Raw genomic sequence first — 6,000 nt, 5'->3', positions numbered from 1 at the left:
CAGCGACCCTGCCAAAGTGCTCATTTCCAGATCCCAACAACTTTTCCTGGCTGTGATCTGTGGGTGCAGGGAGCCGTGGGACCGGGAGCTCCTCTGGCTGGCGCTGGGGGCTGTGCGTGCAGGTTTGGGGGGCACGGGGACCTGGAGGAAGTGGGGCGCCACCTCCCCCGAGCCCTCTCGCCAGGTCCTTCCAAGTTTCTCTACAGCTTTCCAGATTTCCTTTTTTACTTTTAGTCGCCCATGCGAGTCAGTGACCTGGGCACACCAGGAAAAGATCTGTGTTCTTAGAATGCAAAACAAGAGCTGGAAATAGTTTCATCAAGAAATACATCTTTCAGAGCTTCTGGAAAGGAGGAGATTAAAAACCCGCTCCCAGGAAGACCTTTACCTCCACAGTTCACAAAGCCTGTGCTTGAAAACACACTGTAGTGGTTTTAGGGCTCTTTTTATTTAAAAGGTGACAGGGTCACCACCATCAAGCAGGATTTTTTCAGGAGGGGAAAAATTCCCCCCTTTTTTTCTTTTTCTTTTTTTAAGCAGACAGCTTTTCTTCCACGGGAGAGAATGTTCACAGCTGGAATCTACAATGTCTTACCTTTGGTTTCTATGTGCTTCAGGTGGGATTTTTTTTGTTAAACTGTGGGTTCCCTGTTTGTTAAAGGGATTACACATAATTGAGGAATGTACTGGCTAAGTGATGGGCTCACCTTCCAGAAACTTCATAAAGACATGTTCAGAGAGATTAGATACGTCACCCTACTCTTTTTGTAATGATTGAAATCCAAGTACATTCACCCCTAAAAGTTCTAACTTCCAAAAGATGACTCGATATGGATATGGGTCTATAATTGTGGTGGGGGAGGGAACACACACACACACACACACACAGAGGCAGATTTTTTTTTAGATCAATAAAGAATAAAGATACGTGTGACTACGTTTCACTCCAGAGATTCACTGAACTCTCACCTACAGCAGGCAGCCATGGTGGGCAGGAATGGCAGCTTGTGGTACAGATTATTTCCACATTCTAGTTCGTTTAGTGTGGCCCACATTGTTGAGATAAGTGTCCAGACAAATTTATTTTGTTAATCTACTTTCTCTAAGGCATAATTTTTGTTTTTGACCTCCAGAGCAGCCTAACTCCTTCATTGTGGATGAAGGCTTGGGGCTGGGAAGGTGGCTCAGTGGTAGAGCACTTGCCTTGCATGCATGAGGCCCTGGGTTCCATTCCTCAGCACCACATAAGCAAAAAGAAAAAAGCTGGAAGTGGTGCTGTGGCTCAAGTGGTAGAGCATTAGTCTTGAACTGAAGAGCTGAGCGACAGTGCCCAGGCCCAGAGTTCAGGCCCCATGACCGGACCAGGCTGACCCAGATCCCTGTTCACCTTGAAGTCAAATATTCAATGATGACCATGTAAGAAAGAAAATAACTTTAATTTTCAATGGCTACATCACATAATCCAGTTCATACACTCACAGAGAAGTAGCTAAATAATTTAGGCCTATTTTCCCTTTTAGCAATTTTGTGCTTCTACCTGATTGGGCAATAATCAACTGCTCCTTTGAAAAATGACTGTAACTAATATTGGGTGTGATGACTCCCAGCTATAATCCCAGATACTTGGCAGGTAGAAATCTGGAAGATTACAGTTCAAGGCCAGACCAAGCAAAAAGTTAGTAAGATTGTCATTGGGCGTGGTGGTAATACACTGTAATCCTAGCCACTGGATTATGGAAGGTGTAGGTAACAGGACTGTGGCTTGAGGCTAGCCCAGACAAGTATGAGACCCTTTAAAAAAGAAAGAAAGAAAGAGAGAGAGAAAGAAAGAAACTTTTAAAGCCAAAAAAGATGTGGCTCAAATGGTAGAAAATTTGCCTTCAAAACTGGAGCCCTCAGTACGACCTGTGCGTGTGTGTGTGTGTGTGTGTGTGTGTGTGTGTGTGTGTGTGTGTAACCATGTAACCAGCCACCTAGAGTACAACATATTTCCTATAATATTTTCTGTGATATAGATTTGAATCTGGGGAGGGTTTGGTCATACTAAGAAGAGTAGCATGTCAGCATTTTACTCTCAATGTATTTGAAGTTGGAAGTAGAGTGGGTGAAGAATGGAAAGCATTCTTTTGCTATAGAATAGTCCTTTATGGAAAGAACATAACTCGTAGTCGGTTGGGCCAGAGTTCATTCTGTGATAACAGAATCTACTGTAGCTTGTTACAGTAAAAAGAGATTCAGGGTATTCATCTCTCTACAGACATCTAGAAAGGATTGAACAAACCAACACCAGTTTGAGCTGTCAGGAATAACTGGGTCAGAAAAGGACCTTGTAGGAGCTCATGCCTCTCCTAGGATCAAGCAGACTGCTTCCACAGTCTGGTAATCACTGTAAGCAGGATGCTACTTTTGTTGGCAGCTGCGGGCCTATGCCTCACCTGCTGGGATATCTAACAGAGTGGAGGCCTGCACGTTGCTCTTTAACACTCATGACACGATGGAGGCTAGAAGCAAATTAAGACAACTACAAAAATAAAATAACTATCAATGTCGAGGCATAGCTGGAAAAACAGCAAACACATAGGTTCTACTTTCTTCTTTTGAATTTTGTTTTACTGCAAGTAGAGCATACTAGATGCTCCAAAAGCCAAATCTTTTTGAACATGTTGGTTCTGGACAAGTTGTAGGCTTCATAACATCAGATTTTGCATTTTCAGTCTGGCACTGTCTGAGCAACCAGAAGAACCGATGCGTATTTTCCAAAATTATAAACAGAAATCTGCAACATTTCATGTCCTAAACATTTCAGTTGAAGGATAGGGAGGGGCTGAATGTAAATCATGTTGAGAATGGAGCCTGCAGAGATGGCTGTGGCTTCTCCTGCAGATGCAGGAAAGCACATGAAAGAGATCATTGAATATCACTCACATGGCCAGCTAAACCACCTCTATCAAAAAGGGGAAACAAAGAGTTTTCTAAAGAAAATCTAAAGATTGCTCCATTCTCAAGTTGTCCTTATAGAATCCAGGGGTTCCTGGACATGGGAGAGCACACTGCAAATGCATATAATACACATATATATGTAATTTTATTTTATTTGTGTGATGTATTAATAAGTATATGTTGTATATACATATGTGCTCCATAAAAATTTAATATCTGTGTAAAATCATATAAACAATTGATTCATTTTATATATGTGTGTATATATATGTCTATTAACCTCTGATTGAAATTTAATATTTATTTAAATTATGAGTGTAGGATAATAATGCAATGTTAGCAGGGCTTGTGACTGTCACAATAGAATTCACAAATGTTTTCACATATTATGGTTATTTCTAAATACTATCTATTTTGAATATCACTAATTGACTTTACTAGAACTTGTACATTTAGTGTGTTGATAGCAAAATGTAGCTAGGTATGCTGGCACACACCTGTTATCCCAGTATTCAGGAGATAGAAGCAAGAAGAAGAAGTAAGAGTTTTAGGCCAGCCTGGGTTGTTACAGAGCAAGCCCCTGATTCAAAAAGCAAAATCAATAGCAAAATATAATATTACTCTATTATAAATTTCCTTTTTTAAAATCCTGAAACAATTTAATTTAATACAGTTGATTCATAATATGTTGTATTTTGTGAACATAATGTTTTCCTAAGAAGGTATATATTCTACCAGACTTTAAAGGAAGATACTGGAAAGATTTTTGTTTGGTTGTTTCTTTTTTCTGACTGTTGCCTCCATTTTTTTCCTAACTACTTAAACTTGTCTTTGAAAAATCAAACTCCATCTTAAGGACTCAAAGGCAGCATCTGGTACCATGAACTCACCTACCTGACAGTGTCTTCATTTGCTTGAGCTGCTGTAATAAAGCATAAAGGGCTGGCCACTTAAAACTACAAAGGTTTACCATGGCATGGCTCCCATGTGCAGGTTGCGTTCCTGCTGAAACTTAGAGCTTTCCACCAGGCCTCTCCTCAACACCTAATGACTTTCCAAAGTGTCTGTGGTCCTTCTCTGGGAGATGTTGATGCCCATCCTCCTGATCACATGACATTCTTTCTTCTGTCCCTTCCTATTATCTCCCCTCTGTGTGTGTGTGTGTGTGTGTGTGTGTGTGTGTACGCGCGCACGCATGTGTGTGTGTGCGTGCGCGCATGCCTCCAATCCTGTGGATTGAACTCAGGTTCAGCCTGAGCTTTTGTGCTGAAGACTAGTGCTCTACCAGTTTGAAACACAGCTCCATTTCTGGCTTTTTTGGCAATGAATTGGAGAAAAGAGTCTCACAGACTTCTGCCCAAGCTGGTTTTGAATGACAATGCTCAGATTTCACCCTCCTGAGTAGCCACCAGCACCTAGTGCCTTCATCTTCCTACTTCTGCAAGGACACCAGTTACACTGACTGGGTCCAGCCTGATGAGCTCCACTTGGTTAAATCTACACATACCCTCTTTCCAAACATGGTCACTTTCTGAAGTGCTGATGGTTCAGATTTCAGTATACCTACTGCATACAACGTAGCCCATAGCAAGGAGCTTCTGTTATCAGTAAGCTACCAATATCATCAAGGCTCTGTTTAATGTTCTCATATGTGACTCAGTCATGCAGATTTAAGAATAAACAAGGGTTGATTACCTGGTAAAGATTGAGCCATAAGAATAATCAATTACCGAGGTTGTCTAGAAGTACAACATCTCATTATTTTTGTTTCTAAAAATGAGTGGGTAATGGAAAAATGCTACCTGTTTGTTATTGTTGTTGTTTGGGGAGCTTCGTTCTTGTTTTTGGTTTTTGACAGTACTCACCGCCTCATGCTTGCTACAAAATTATTCTACTACTTGAGCCACCCACTCTTTCCTTTTTGCTTTGGTTATTTTTCAGGTAGGGTCTCAGTTTTTTGCCAGGGACATAGCCTCTACAGTGATCTTCCTGTCTATGAACTGCCACATAGCTAGGATGACCAGCATGTACCACCACCTCTGGCTTATTGGTTGAGATGAAATCTCACTAGCTTTTTGTTCAGAATGGCTTCCCCATTCCATGTAGCTGGGACTACAAACATATGCCACCGTGACCACCTAAAATGCCAGTTCTTCATGTTTGCTTTCACTGTAACTTTAAGGCAAAATTCTTTATGAAATGCCATAAAAGCATTTGTTGGAGCAAATCCTTTCTGATTATTCTGAAATAAAAAATTAAAAAGTTGAAGGACCTTAAAGGCTAAGTTCCAGAAATACCTATCAATAGAAATTCCCCAGTCCCTTTATTATCAGACAAGTTATAACAGTGAATATGATGGTCTACCAAACTTCAACAGCTTTGAAAGCACATTATAAATATATGATCTGTATATGATGATAGATTGGCTTTTCAGCTTATTTTATTTTACAGTATAAGAAGTATCTCCCGTGACATTTAGCTTCTTTATTTCAAGTGATGAGCAAAAGCTGTTGAGTTTTGTTTCAAGGTACAAAGCTTGGTGATTCAAGTGGAGGAAGTGAGACACTAGGATTTCTATCATGGTGTAATGACAAGATGAGAAACGCCCATGAGAGAAGAAAGTAGCCACGCATAACCACTCTTTAGTGAGTTCCTGCATGATGCTAGATAGAATGCTAAACATGAGAAGGACTATTAAAAAGACAGACATCATGATGCTTACAGTCTAGTAGATGGCAAAACGAAGATATAGCCAACTTCTGAGTGGAGGAATGATGAGAACATGAATGATTACCCGACCCATGGAACTACAGAAGGAGCACCCAACTAGCACTGGTCATTTCAGCCAGGATCTGAGAATAATTATATATTAGTGGGATGACGGAAGAGAAAGAGAAGAATGTTGTTGTAAGTTTTAGGTTATAAGGCCTAAAGATCAGTGTGTGGTCCTTTGGTGGAGTTAGAAAAGTCTACTACAGGATGCAAGGTAGAAGGATGTGTAGGAGATAAGTAGCCTTAGGTGATGAAAGAAGCTAATAGAAGATGATAAAAAATAATGAC

The 6,000-nt window shown here is 40.5% G+C and overlaps 1 protein-coding gene across 1 annotated transcript in view; it reads left to right on the top strand.

Annotated features, from left to right (window-relative positions):
• The window catches only part of Dsg2 (desmoglein 2), a 40,507-nt gene that overhangs the window by 654 nt on the left and 33,853 nt on the right, over window positions 1-6,000 (top strand). The window lies entirely within an intron of this gene.

The sequence above is a fragment of the Dipodomys ordii genome, unplaced genomic scaffold (assembly GCF_000151885.1).
Source record: "Dipodomys ordii isolate 6190 unplaced genomic scaffold, Dord_2.0 Scaffold25, whole genome shotgun sequence".
Lineage (NCBI taxonomy): Eukaryota > Metazoa > Chordata > Mammalia > Rodentia > Heteromyidae > Dipodomys > Dipodomys ordii.
Note: the sequence above shows the minus strand (reverse complement) of the source record. Positions and strands in the feature narration are given on the sequence as shown.